This window comes from Puntigrus tetrazona, chromosome 21 (assembly GCF_018831695.1).
Source record: "Puntigrus tetrazona isolate hp1 chromosome 21, ASM1883169v1, whole genome shotgun sequence".
NCBI classification, from domain to species: Eukaryota; Metazoa; Chordata; class Actinopteri; order Cypriniformes; family Cyprinidae; genus Puntigrus; species Puntigrus tetrazona.
Genome location: NC_056719.1, coordinates 19,158,776 through 19,174,219, shown reverse-complemented (window position 1 = coordinate 19,174,219; position 15,444 = coordinate 19,158,776). Strand labels below are relative to the sequence as shown.

The window sequence follows — 15,444 nt, the reverse complement described above, 5'->3', positions numbered from 1 at the left end:
GATCATTTTTCATTCTCTCATTCAATCTCTTTATTCTGTCATTTGAATCTAGATCTCTATTTTTATCGTAATCTTTGATCATAATTTGAAATCATTAAACCACCAAAGTATTAGAAACAGGCGTGATTACTTCTCCTCTCAAGTTATTAATTTGTGAAATAGCAAGCATAATGCATTAAAAATTTGTACTAAAAAGTATATTTAAAAGTTGGTCTTTTCATCAAATCATTTACTGCATTTACGCTGTTAAATCGACAGTAAGTGGCAACTTGATTGACTGTCTTTTGTAATAAGTCATTACATAAACCAATCAATCACTCAGTCGATTGTAACAACAAAAACAAGCATATATTTCTGCTAAATATAACATTTGAAACAACAGTTATATGTTCCCATTTGGTGGACTGTCCAAGAGAAACTGCAATGAAGGCCTTTGATTGGACATTCTCCATTCTGATCTGATGTCACATCTAAATGACATTGTTTGAAACAGTAAGAGAGAGCAGTCATGGTTTCAGGGAAATCTGATTAGTGCTGAGCAGTGGTCTCCAGTCACCACCAAAACACTTTACTTATTCATGCTCCCAACAAGTACACACACACACACACACTTTAATGAAGAGAGTGAAACGAATGGCTAGGAAAAATTAACAATATCCATGCTGCAAAATCCAACATTAAAATAATTAATAAAAGTTAAGTAATTAAAACATCCAATACAGCATAATGAGTATAAAAGCATATTTATAACACTTATGTAACCTCATATGCTTTCATATTTTACTATTGATTTTGGATTTTAGATATTTGAAAACATCATGATGAAAGATGGTTCAGAAAGGGTTAAAGAATCACAGCAGCTCTTGGTGAAAATACAGAATCCACATACCAGACATATGAAAGCGAGACCATGGGAGAGTCTTTTAAGTTAAAACAAAGAATCCGAATAGTGGAAAGACCCACTTGAGTTATGTCCAAAAAGTGTAGAGGAACTGTCTGGTTTATTCAGTTTTACAACAAAAATCCCCAAGTGAAACTTATTTATCTGAGGATTTTTTTCCTGTCTGGAAACATTTACAGGAAAGCTCTGGCCTCCAACTTGTTCTAAGCATTGAGGAATTACTGTGCAATATCACGCCATCTTCCCCTACTTTGGATTGAGTCACTTTTAGACTAGTTTGATCTAAGAGTCAGTAATGCCATTATAAATTTGTAAATTCATGTGAGACATACATTTAGGGTACTGAAAGCCAGTTAATACAAGGTTGTTGAATGGCCTTGTAACACATGATAATATCACACTTTGTGGCTACAAAGAAGGCTGCAAAGGTATCAGCACAAAATACACAAAAATGGCCATGGAGGCTAGATTTGCAAGTTCGTTACTTACCATAAAGCTCATAAGTAATTTTGACTAAGCACACTATAATAAAAATAAATAAACATGGCAAAGATTCAAATGATAAAACATCAGTTATTGTGGTCACACTTTACGTTTGTGGGACCAATTCTCACTATTAACTACATAACATTTGCCGCAAATGGCTCCTAAAAAGACAGTTTATTTTATGGGAGGTAGGAGTTAAGGGGATTTAAAATACAGAATAATGACATTACATGTGCTCTAAAAACAGTCAGTATACTAATAATATGCATACTAATAAACAACTAGCTCTGGTCCCTAAAGTGTTATTAAGTGCTATTGTACTGTCAAATTCTAAATGATGCAAATGTCTTTAAAATGCACTTTTTAAAAAGACTTTCAGGTATTTGAATTTTTATTATTCAGCAAAATATAACAATGTCAGTATATATTTTTATTATAAATATGAGTGGTTTAAAACATGTCTGCATGACAATCTGTCACAGAGTCCATATCCTATTAGCATAAGCATGCAAAAATAAGAAGAAAAAAAAATATTTTTGCTTAACCTGGTGATAAACACAACAGTTTATACATTAACATTTAAATAGGGATTAGCGTTCTGTTTGGCTGCCTTTCAAGTACAGAGAACAAATGAAAAGAAAATCGACCAACAGATTAATTAAGAATGATCATACAGTGTTTTACGCAAATTAATAATTCTGGTTCATTATAGCAAAATGAGCGTAAATTATGAGAAATATAATTTGTCATCTGTAAACCTGTGAAATATATTGCATTAAGAGAGGTCAGTCTAAAAGGAGAGTGAAAGCATAGAGAATTAAGTTATCCATTTTCCTCACAACAGGCAGCTCTCATCCCATTTCTTTGTAAACATTTCAACAATGTCTATAAGTGGTACAAATAAGCTACCACAATATATGACTACACCTTTTAGAAAATGATAGAAAAAAAGAAATTTGCATTTAGGACCCAAAATATGCATACTATTTACACAATACAGTACATTATTTAAAATGAAACAGCTTCTTAAAAAATATGATAAAATCCAGCACAGAGGTCATGCGGTGGGCTTTTCTTAAATAGCAAAGTTCAACAAATACACACAAGAAGAAAATTACTGTCTAAAAACAATGAGTGAAGACGAACTGAGATAAAGGAGTAAAAACAGATAAATAACAAAACACAACCTACACAAAATGACACTACTTTCATCATAAAATAAAACTAGATTTACCATTTATAAACAAAGCATTTATGTTTAAGAAAAAATAAAAATACAGTAGCTGACCAAATCTTCTGCAATGTTAATGTGTTTTGATATCTGGATCAGATACCAGATATTGTCCTTATTTTCTTAAAATACCTGTATTTCAAAAAAAAGAAATTGGGTGTTCATGGAGTCTTATTATCTTTTATTAGCGGTGTTTGATGCTGCACACTAACTACAGCATGTGTTTCGACTTAAAAGTACTAAAATATAGACTAATCAAGTTCAATTTTTATATACTGGTAGAGACACTGGCCACCACATCAGGATTCAAAGGATTCAGTAGTGTTTTAAAAGGGAGAGTGTAACTGAATGCAGCATCTCTGCAGACAGTCTAAGTCATCATGGCACCTAGCGTGTCACGGGAGAGCCAGGCAGAAAGGAGTGATAAAGCCTGTAGCGTTAATGCGCTCCCATGTCTACATGCTAACAGCTTGATGGCTGAAAGGAGGGAACTAGAAAGTGATTTGAGAGAAACTGTGTCACAGTTCTTTGATGTCATCGGTAGAGTACACTGTCGTCAGGGTCACTTTGTTGGTTGAGGTTCTAGATCTGGATCCCAGAGTTGTACCCTCTGGATTTCTTTCTTAACTGTCACTGCAATTGCGCTGGTCTTGTCTTCCCCTTGTTTCAGGTAGTCAAACACAAGCTAGAGTGTCTGAGGAAGCTTCACCAATACTGGAGGCGTTTCAGGGGACATCTAATTTGGGCACTAAGGTGGAAACAAGTGGCCTCAGGAAAGTCAAAGCCACACTGGTCTGTCTGAACTAAAGCTCTGGCCCTGCTGTGAGCTAAGATCAGCTGGCTAAATCTTGGTTCAATGGCACCAGAAGGGGCGTGCATTCACTTCAGAGATACTCCAAGATCCTCAGATTCCATCTTTGGCCTTTTGGTCATTAACTGTTCATCCGACTCTGCAGTTCTGCGAGTTCCCACATCTCCTGTAGACCTCTTGGTGATGGCTCGTTGCTCAGGTTCAGCGGGAGAGGACTGGTGTGAGAATACTTCCATTGGGTTGGGAGGTGCGCACAGAGATCCCACCAGGCCAGGCTTTCAGAAAGTCGGCAGTGAAGGTGTTCATGTGTGAGAGCCAAGGCAGGTGCGCATCAGTTGGCCCGCGGCTACGAGACTGCAGCCGATGTCATTGGGAGAGATTCTAAGAGCGGTAGAGGAGCTCCTAGATCAAAGTAAAGAGTCCTCCGTTCTGGGATAGTATCCAGGCTACACCTGAACACTGGTGTTGGGGACTCTCAGGAGTCTCAGGCATACTGACTTTGGGCTGATGCACCATAATTGTCTGTTGGGGTGTGGTAGAATCTTGAGGAGGGTACCTCAGGAGTAGCTCCATTAAGACCAAGGCGTTTCGAAGGAGTCAAAGGACATAATCCTTTAGTAGGATGAATCCTTTAAGAACCACCTGCCCAGCAATTTGCAGAGGGCTTGTGCGAAAGGAAGGGCTTGAGGTTCACCACAGTCTCATTTCCATCTAGCTATGCCGGGGTGAGTGACACCCGGTACAGAAGACACAAGTGACAGACCTTGGCCGCCCAGGGGATGATTGAAGTGACTTTAGTTCTTGAAAAAGTATCAGTAAGCTGGACAATCTCTTGATGAGGTCTTGCTACCAGTTTCTCTGGGGGTTAGGGTGCAAGGTGGCCCCAGCTCTGCTGGGTGGGAACCTTGGCATTGCGTTTTTTCCAGGTGGCCTCCCTCTTTTCCGTACAACAGCGCCATCTAGTGGGTAGAGGCCTGAAAAAGCAAAGAAAAAATGTGTTACATTCTTCTAAATTACCAGATCTTATATGATGGGAAGGTATTACACAAAAACTGAGAGTGATTGTGCAAAGATATTTTCTATCTGTCCCTTTGCACAAATATTTAAATTATTTTTGCTCTATGATGTGGCATAATCTATATCAGATGGTGGTCTTTGAACAAAAGCGACATCCTAACAGCATCAGTCAGGACGCTTGTTACTGTCGTTTTTATTTTATGCAGATTACTTGCATGCAACAAACTAAAGCATTAGCAATATTTCTCTATTTTTGAGAAAACGAAAGCAAAATCCTCACCTGGATTTGGTATCTGTATTCTTTTTTTTCTACACCGCACAGTCTTTTTGATGGTAGTGGCGAGACAAATGTAGCTCTAGGCTTGCCAAGTTCTGTGTTTTCTCCTTACATACAGTTCATAAGGAGCATCAACCTAAATTAATCCAACAGAGAAGTGAAAAATCAGTTGGCTGAGCAAAGCCCTTGACCACAGTAGGAATGAACTGTTGTAATCGAACCCCAACACTCACCTTTCATAATGCTTCTGAATTACGATTGCTGCGGCAGCGCTGGTGCTGCCTGGGCTTCACCAGTCATTATGCAGTCTTTACACAAACGATTGCGATGTCACCTACAGGTGATGAGAGAACATTATCTCGCCCACTACTGAGATCACTGCTATCACTTTCATTCTGGGTATGATGGATTACGAAAGCTTACTCAGCGGGGCAAGTATTGAAACAACATGGTAAACTTACCCTATACGTAGCCCCAGCACTGTGATACGAGGAAGAGTCAACTGTGGACCAGATAAAATGCAGCTTGGATTGCAATTTAAGTCAGAAAAAGTTATCCTAAGTAACTGATTTGAAAGTGGCTGGTGCTCAATTGTCACTTAATTTCCACATATAAACAGTCATACATACTCTTTTGGAAACCCAGGTTAGTTTGCTTATAGGAGAACCTCTCGCTCCCATAAGAAAAACAATGATCCAGGAAGAGCTGCTCCTCTGGATGTAGAGGCCAGTTCCCATCTGTACATTTCCACACTGCCCATCTTTCTAGCAATCATAGAACACATTAGAATCTTTCTGCTGAATAACTTCAAGTAGAAACGATAAAGTGAATACATTAAGAAAAAGAAGCTACATCTGTTGCCAATGCAACAGCAACATACAAAGAATATAACAAATTTAAACACAAGCAAGCTGTTGGTCACTCTGGCAAAGCAGTGTGTTCAACTGAGAAACTGCTGCAAGATCTGCAATGGGAATCTTGTTTACAAATTCCTAGATTTAATGATTCTATTAAAATGGTGGATTTCATTGGTAGAAAATTTGGTGTATGGCAGTAAATGACTTTTAAAATCCCATTCAGTTAAAAATTCTATAAACAATTCATAAAATCTTAATGCAGACACACCAGCTTGAGAGTTTGTAAGCTATAGTATATACACATTTAAAAATAAAGATTTTAACAGGCACTAATTTTGAAGGTTTGCAGGCTGACTAGCTAAAAATGTAATACATTAGATATTCTTGATATTTACTTAGTTCTTGAAAAGCAGTGTTATTCAATAAGCTTTTTTTATTAGTCACATAAATATCCTAGTCTTACTGAAACTACTCAGCCTTGTACCTTGTCCGTTTTCTATTTTTATAGCCAAAAGAATCAAAAGTTGTTAATCTGTGACCTTTTTGCATACCAGTCACTCTTTAATTTATATTATTATATAATTATTAAATTAAGCTTTTTTAAATTGCAGAATTTTTAAATTATGTTTATAGAAATTGGCGAACTATGACAAGATGCAGTGAAAAAGCTGCAAGTAAAGATACAGAACAAAAATGGTGTGAAAAGTCAAGACATCAAAGTTAAAACCAAACAGGAGGCGCGCAGTCCGTCACGGTATACTTCACCATTTGTTTCAAATTTACAAAACGCTCTGTTTTGGCCACTGCCATTGATTACTGCTGAGATGTCTGTGGACCAAATTGTGTTACATACCTTCATCCTTTCCATCCATGACTCCGATAAATGGATTTATGGTTTTGCTGGTCGGCATCACTGCCATCCCTGCCGCATCTTTTTCGGATTCGCCCTTCGGACGTGGGAGGCATCCTGAGATAGAAGCGTTAAGGAAATGTTAAGACGCGGTACTCTACGCTCATAACATTTATAAATTCATTTTGTTCGTTTATTTCTTATAAATTACAGTCCCATTTGTTTGATGTAGTGTTGTAGTACACAATCTGACCATTCTATGGCCCAGATTAAAAGCAATTATTGCAGTTATCAAAACAGCAAAATATCAAATTAACAACCACAAATTAAACACTTTGTCCAATGAAAACAAAGTAAAAACTATAAACTTCTTAGACACACTCACTTTAAGTTAAATATTCATATAGATGAATTCAAATAAATGGCATGTAGCCTAAGTATCTTTCAATTAAAAGTAACTTACTACTCTCACGAAATGCCTAGCATGTTCCCAAAGTAAATACATAAATCAAGTAGTAAACTAAGATCTTAGCGAATCAGATAGTAGACTATCATTTACATGATGAGTCTAATATAAACATTTACTTTTACCATGCAGCTGATACGTCACTTACCTAAATTTTCATAAGCAGCTACCACATATCAAAGTCACAATCTACTCAAGGTATGGCACCTACTGGCTGTGTCCAGTATGCTAGCATTGCTGTCTAGAGTAGGAGTGTGGTTGAAAGTATCCCGACAGAGGACTGGGTAGTGTCGAGGGCCACTTTTATCCCCCAGTGACAGGTGAGGGTCCTGCAGATTAGGAAGCTAGCCTGATCTGGGATGCATCTTTGAAGAGGCCAGCAGTGGCTGGGTAACTAGGAACCTTAACCTTCTGCTGCAATTACAGAGGCTGCGTCTGCAGGAGAACACAAAAAAAGCATCAGTCAATAGATTTGGAAAATGTATTTACTACAAAATAAATTATCAGTAACATCACCATCAGAAAGCTAGTTAATTTTTTGAAAAAAACATGCAGTTCCATCACCAGACCTCTGAAACACATAGGATTTCAGATGAAACCGATCTACAGATATTCCACAAAATCTGTGCCTTTTCCACTTGGAAAAAAAACTTTAATCTACATTTGCAAAAATCCATGAAGTTGTTTTGTTTTGGGATTTCTTTTTTTATATTGGATGACCAAAAACATCTCATTTTGGAGGAGTGAAGCCATCATTTGAGAAAAATATATATCCTTCAAAATGGCATTTTAAAAAAAAAAAGGAGAAACCCCGTCAAAGGAAATTAAAATGGCTGTGGAAAATCCTGGAATGATATCAAAGAAAGAGATGTGTGTTTATATATTGTTTCAGCATGATTTGCACGACAATATGAGCTTCATGAATTTTTTTAGTTAGAAACTTCACTTTAGTTTGTATATTAGACAGATTGAATTTGCATTAGATAATCTAAAGTGCATCTGTTGTCTGTGTCCTCTCACCCAGAACTTCAAATATACCGATCTGGTTCATTTATTAGGCAAGGTAGGAATTAGATCTTGTTCCTTCTGTGATCATCTGGAAACCAGAACATGAGATCTTGATTTTCTTAGAAGACTGAAAGACTGTGAGGAGAAGTCTATAGTCACCATTGTACTTATTTGTAACTAAATTTACAATATACGCATTACTGACAATGAGCTGTGAAAAAAAATGCAAATCAGCTGAGACTCATCTTTCAATCTGGACATTAAACTTGCAATAGTGATAGTTAATAATACTAGCCTTACTATAACTAAAATGTAGCTCAATATACTTACTTTGGTGTGTAGGAATTAGCTAAACAATATAGACAGGGTGACCTTCGCTTATGTTTGCATTTCACACAGACAATCTTCAAAAACAACTTGACACCTATTTAGTGTTGCCAACTCCAAGCAGCTAAATGTCACTAGATAACATACGTAATGGCAATTAACATTTATAAGAGAATATAGATATAGGAGGAGAGATAAATGTGCAAGATGAGAACTTAGGTTTGTCAGAAGTTGCTATATTTATCCTAAACTACCATGTACCACATGTTAAAACCTATTTCCCTGAAAAGTAACATGTGTGTATTAAGTTGACTGCAAACAAATTTGCTAATTGCTAGCTAATAGTTAAGCATATTATTCACTTTATTTATTTCTTTGTGATTATATAAGATATAATAAATATTTACATTTTAAAATGGTAGCGGTGTCGTACTGCACTTGATGGTCGCTCTGTCAAACCCTCTAAATGCATCAAACTGAATATTACAGAAAAACATGCACTTGTGTTTTAAGTGAGAGATGGAAGCAACCTGTAAAAAGAATAACAATTGGCATCAAATCAGGGGACATCATTAAAAGGATTTTTAGAATTATATAAATATGCATATTTATGCTAAAAACAGAAATCTCTTGACCAATGCGACTGTATTTGGAACAACATACAAATCTGATTTTTATACCACTTTGCATTTACATATAAGTCGGTTGAAAGTAAAAATCAGTCGAGACAGGCCATTGCTTACCCGTACAAAGCATAAATGCTATTAAACTATTTTAAATAATATTTAATTTTAAGTGTAATATGGAAAACATAAATTGTTTTGTTTTAGAATTGCTATATTTTTGTTGTCGTAATGAATCTTTGATTACTCTCTTGGATGCAAAGTTTTGATGTCAGAGAGCGTATGCTGCCTTGAACAATTTACAACTTTTGCTGGTAGCATTCTTCACTCAGTGTAATGAGTTGAGTTTATTTTGAGATTTTAAAAACAAAAGGCAGTTGTTGCTGTCTCCTATTCACTTTTCTATTAAAGCCTCAAACAGGACTAAGCTTACTTCCCCTGAATCAAATTTATATATTATACTATTAAATGTCTGAATCAAACATATATGCAGTTTTCAGACCACAATAAACTAAATTCATTACATGTTTATTTTAATTTAATTTAACCTCATTCTTTGTGTTTATCATAATTTTTATTTTCAAAGCATTAAACAAAATATTTTAAAAAAATGGTTATACTTTTGCAAATGAAGACCTAGACCTGTTGAATATTAATTACATATTTTGCAATTAATCTTAATGATAAACAGATATTTTAGAATGGATTTTATATTGTCTTTACATCCTTAAAAAGAAAGACAAAAAACAACACAGACACACACACATACTTGGGCTTTCATCAGACCACTGCCTATCTTCATTTTTTCCTTCCTGTGGATAACTTCAGCATCTTGACCCATCAGACCTCTGAGACACATATGAATGTTTTGGCTAACATAAGCTTCCACTGTAAGCCCAGTTCACAACCAAGTCCACTTCACAAGATCTTCACTCTGACCACAATCTTTTTGATGCAGCGAGGACTTCATCCTGCAGCAAGAAATGCATATAAACACATCAAGCAAACACCTGTGACACAAAACCACACATTGGTGCATTCACATGAGCTTACAGGCAGAGGCAGGTTTTGTAATGGCGCTGAAATATTTCTTTGTAATTGTGCTATGAAACTCTCCCTTTTTCCTATAGTATACAGGTGACAATAGGACACTCGTCACCTCAGGCAAAAAAAAAAAAAAAACAACCAACCCAGAGCTACTTTCAAAAAAGGGGTAAAAGCCCAGTTGTTATTTGATCACTTATCTTTTCTGCAGCATTCTACATTCAACTGTTTACAATGAGACTGAGAAAGCATTTCTTCTTACTCAGTTGTTGAAAACAGGATCTTGTTATTAATAAGTAAGTATAATAGACACAGAAGCTATTTAAAAATACTTTTCTGAATTTAGAGCATGGCTACTTAATACAGCAAAAAGAATGAATTTATCAGCCCATTTCAAACAAATAGATATAAACACTTTTGTCAACATAGCTCAGCTGTATAACTATAAAATAAATTATGGACATTTACTCATTCCAAGCACTCTTCAACATTTTACAATGCAATCTTTATTTAGATAACTTATTTTAGTAATTTGGTAGAGATCTCAATTTATTTGCTGGTTAAAACATTTAACAGCAGTTTTTATTTGCACAAAACAAGAAAGAGGGATTAAGTTTTACATTCTACAGCTTTTTATTGTGTCATCAACCTCAGGCCATATTCAGAAAGAGGTGTATAAAACATAAAAATGCAATGCAGTGCATAAGTGTCAGATAGATTCTGAACTAAAATTATATATAGGAGATAAATACAATAATATCCTGTATGTATTTTGTGTTTATTACCAAAAAAATTTTTACAGGCCAAGGTTTTCTTAAAGGCCTTTGTCCATTGTTATTCTACTATAAAGTACTGTTTTTGGCAAGAATATGGCCTTTTGTAATAACTCTTATAATAATAGCAATATTGACAAGAGGCTGATGATGTATATTTTTGTGGGATCTTATGATTTCTTTTTAAGATTCTTATGAATGAAAGTTTTAAATGACAGGATGTATTTCAAATGCAAATCCTTTGCAATTCTACTAATACCCAGCCCAAAAGAAATAAGGAATTTTGACCAATCTGTGCATGCATAAAAAAATCTACAGTGTTAATAATAATTGAAGCTCCAAAACAGCATAAAGCGATGTCTAAGAGGATCATAACACTAAAGAAACCAGAAAGTAATGGCTGCAAAATAATCGGCACCACCCCAGTAAGAAAGAATTATATTTATATTTCCAACCAAACAGTTTAATAAATTGCTAATAATGTTTCACAATAACTTCCTTTTACTATAGTTTCCATCAAATAAAGCGCGTGATCATAAATGACTTCTAAAAAAAAAGTAAATGTAAATTATTACAGAAAATAACACTATTGTACTTTTCCCCTTTATTTTATGGCTTCATCTTATAATTAGTAATAAAACATTCTTTTATTTCACAACAACTTCATAATATAGTAAATGATTAATACTTACATCAAATATTTTGTATAACTTCACAATCATTATGAATGGAGATAATCTGAGTGCTCATGGATGGATCCTGTACACCACTTTTCACATTGGCAAAGGTTACTGAAAAATGTAAATTTTCCCATCCTCTCACCTCTCCATTGCTCTACTGCTCTGCCCCTCAGGTGTCCTGAGGTAAAAGCTAGAGGAGTCTAGAACTATACAGCAGGTAGCGTTGGCGTCGATCCTCCCACCTTTCAAGCGTTACCTCCGCTATACACCTGGCTCCTGCAGGGCCACAGCGTGAAATAGAACTCCCCCAGCTTCCAAACCTGCGTTGGACCCGAGAGGCTGCTTACAACCACTGACTTATAAAGGCAAAGGACCTCGAGGCAGCTGGGAGCACCTAACCACTGTTAAAACTGAGCACATAGGTTGAAAATAACTATGAATATATAAGAACAACTGAATAAAAAAATCACCCACATGGGTTTTTACGTAAATGTAAGAAAATGGCATACATTTGCTAAGAATACCTTCCAACGGTAATGAGTCAGGCTTACAAAATGATAGGATTTACACAAGTTCACAAGCATTAAAAACAGTCCATAGTTAAAAAACAACATAGTTCCATATAGTTTCATGGGTGCACTCCTCTCCAGGTGTTTAAGCAAACAGAAAATGCTGTCATTACTGTTACACTTCATATGAAGTCAGAGGCTCTGGAAGAAAGCTTGTGCATATGGACTGCATGCTCCTCAAATACACTCCATGCAAACACCACATGTATGGTTCAGATTGTCTCTCTCTGGGCAGTAAGCATTGCAGCCTTCTCAAACCTGCTGAGCAAGTAGGATAAATATATGAGCTTTTATGAGTTTTGCACTTTAAATCCCCTCAAGGCCCCAAAAAAAAAAAAAAAAAAAAAAAAAGAAAAAAAAAAAAGTTAAATTCCCAAAACATAATGTATACAGTAGGGCCAGAAATACACAGAGGAACTAATCCATTCCACACTAACCTGCTCAGAATTGCTTGGTCTACGTTGGTTTCCATGGTTGAAAAACACATTCCAATGTGATAATCTACTTAGGAATGGCCTGATGGCAGCAGAAAAACAAAGATTTTTACATGGAAAGTAAAACATAAAAATTCTACAAGCCTAGTGCCAAAATAACTCCAGTTTGCTGCTATCGGATATAAAAAAGAACTTATGAATGTGACTCACTGAAGGCTGCTTGCTAAGCTGGAATAACACAAACAAACCCATTAAACAATTTAAAAGGCAGCATATGAAGCCTGGTCATTTATTTTAAACTTATACATAGAATAATTCAGTTGATACAAATACATTATTTTTACATTGAGTGTCTTAACTCATATTATTATTGTCGTTTTAATACCTTGTTGTTGCACTAGCATACAAAAATAGCTCTGAAATAAATAAAACCAAAATAAAACAAACAGGGTAAAAATACTTAAATAATACAAAAACTCACGGAAAACTCTTAATCAGAAGATTAAATTCAATTCATTGGATGTATATATATTATCTGATGAGTGTATGTGCTGGATAATATATGTATATTATATATTTATTTTATCACTTTTAACCCTGTTGCTCAAAATTTCAACTTAAATCATCAAATTTCTAGCTATTATGTCAGCATCAAAGGCTAGCTTCCATTGCAAGAAATATTGTATAGCCAAACAATAAACCAGTACTGTAAGAACTAAAATCTATACAAGATCTTTCTGTTTTCATTTTTACTAATTTGTTTGCATTTAATACATTCAAATATTAATAAATAGATTATAAACAATGCAACATGTGCTTAGAAAGTACTGCATTATCCGTAATATATGTACTTATAAAACACGCAGTCAGTGTGCACAGCACTGTAAGCTAATATAAGTTTTTATTGTTGCAGTGTGCCTCTTGCTCATTAGCCTGAACGTGAGCATGCTCTCAGTACTTTAACTCAACATATGTCAATCACAGGACGCCTTCACGAGTATCTGGAAGTCATGGTCACTCCACCCCACACCCCACCACAGTAACCCATATTCACCGAAAAACCGACCAATGCACAAGCCACAACATTCGGCATCCCACATGTCGAGCGCCTACTGGTAAAGAGAACTAGTCTACAGGTTAAGCCACAATGCCCGTCTGCGACTGTCAACTTTTACTTTATGTATAACAAACACCAAAGGAGCAATATTATCCCAGTTCTAAACACACGGAGCTTGAGAAGATTTAGAAAGTCAAATATATAATAATAAATGCAGACTTGGAGCTTTGCCGTATGACGATAAGGTGTTTACATTTATTAGAATGCAAATGACAATGCAGCTCATAACCACACTGTAGGGCCAGGCGAGATTCAAGATTACCTATTTTTATATGAATAACCATTTTAAATAACAACGGTGATAAACAACATCCTCAATCCACGGGTGCTTTATGGGAAGCAATAATACTGGTATTCATTCAATACGTGCAACAGCATATTTTAAGCAACTTCCTACTGCCACATACGCAAAAAGTCTCATATATCATTTTAAAAAAGCACTGCTATAGCTAGCATTTCTAGTCAACGCAGGTAATATCATGTTGATATTAAAAAGCCCAGGGAACAAATCGAGCGATGTTGCGTTATACTGACCTAAACACAGCGTTTTAAATGTAATGTTACAGTTCATGCAACGACGCCAAATAACTTAAGCATGACAGAAAAGCTGCTTGGTCTCAAAGAAAATCAGCAGCTCACCAAGTTTACCTCTTCCTACAAGTTTCATTACCACGTCATTTTAAAATGTATGTAATATTACGCGAGATTTTATCGAAAAAAATGTCAAACAGATTGTAGATAAAACCAATAAAGCTTTCCCTTTAAATCCAGGACCAAGTTGTGTTATTTTAATAGAAGATAAAACAAAATCCTGTTTTGGCAAATGTGAAATGTAGAGGTGGGGGGCACAAGAAGAAAATCTAGGTAAAGTCAACACGACACACAAAGAAATTAATCATTAACGAAAAATCGAATTATCACAAGCACGCTTTGCCTTAATACAACAATAAATTTTACACAAACCGATATTGCATCGAGAAATTTCAAACACATTTCGAAAACAAATAAAAAGTTTCTCGATCAGAGAAGCTGAGATCGTATTTTCAAGTCTGCGTTGGCTTGATTGGGTGCGAAATCAATTCGGTATTTTGTGACTGCAAATCTTACGACGTGTCGAGCGTGCATCGATTAACGATAACGATTTTAATTTTCCAAAAACAAAGCAGCAGTTCAGAAGCTCACGCGGCAAACCGCCTCAGGGCTGCAACAAAGTAACAATTTGAAGTTGTAATTCAGTTTACGCACCATATCGTGCTCTGCTCCATTGCAGCTCAACATTCCCACTTATCCCTCTCGAGTGCCCCTATCAAGTTACTGGCCGAATTTGCTGCTTGCAGCACACACTAAACATGAAAGAAAAGCTTTTTTTTTGTAAATAGGAGCAGGATCTGAGTGTGACTTAACTCCATTTTGCCGAGAACTTTAATATATATTTGTGCATTGTTACATATAAAATGGCTTGCGGAAACATGCTCGCTGTTTAATTTAACGCAGTGACTAACGCGACCATTAAAATAGAACACAATTTCAATATGGGCCAGCAAATCAGTATTTTCAAGACAAAATCTATATACCAGTGAGAGCGTGCGTGTTGATTTTTTTAACGAAATAGCTCATTTTAAATGCATCATATAGAGTGGTACCCACATAAAGATTCACATTACTGGCGTAGGCCATGACATATTTGTAATGTATGCTTATATTTATTTATTTAAATAATGCAATATCAACTATATAGTTTGTGTTATATCACCATACACTTGCAGGAGATTTCCTCTAGAAAAAGGCTATCACATTTTCTTTTTATGGCTTACTGGCTGTTGGCGCCCAGCACAGTGGTTTCCTATAAGCAATTAGACGACGCTAGTTTTAAACACTAAAATAGATATTAAAATATTTATACAATAAACAAATGCAAAAATTAATATATTCTATATGTCCAGCAGAGGAGCGTGCACGTGATCATTTCAGGA

General features: G+C 35.6%; 1 pseudogene; it reads right to left on the bottom strand.

The window, feature by feature from the left end:
• Positions 1 to 3,630: 3,630 nt before the first annotated feature.
• Positions 3,631 to 15,444, bottom strand: part of LOC122326400 — a 20,147-nt pseudogene continuing 8,333 nt past the window's right edge.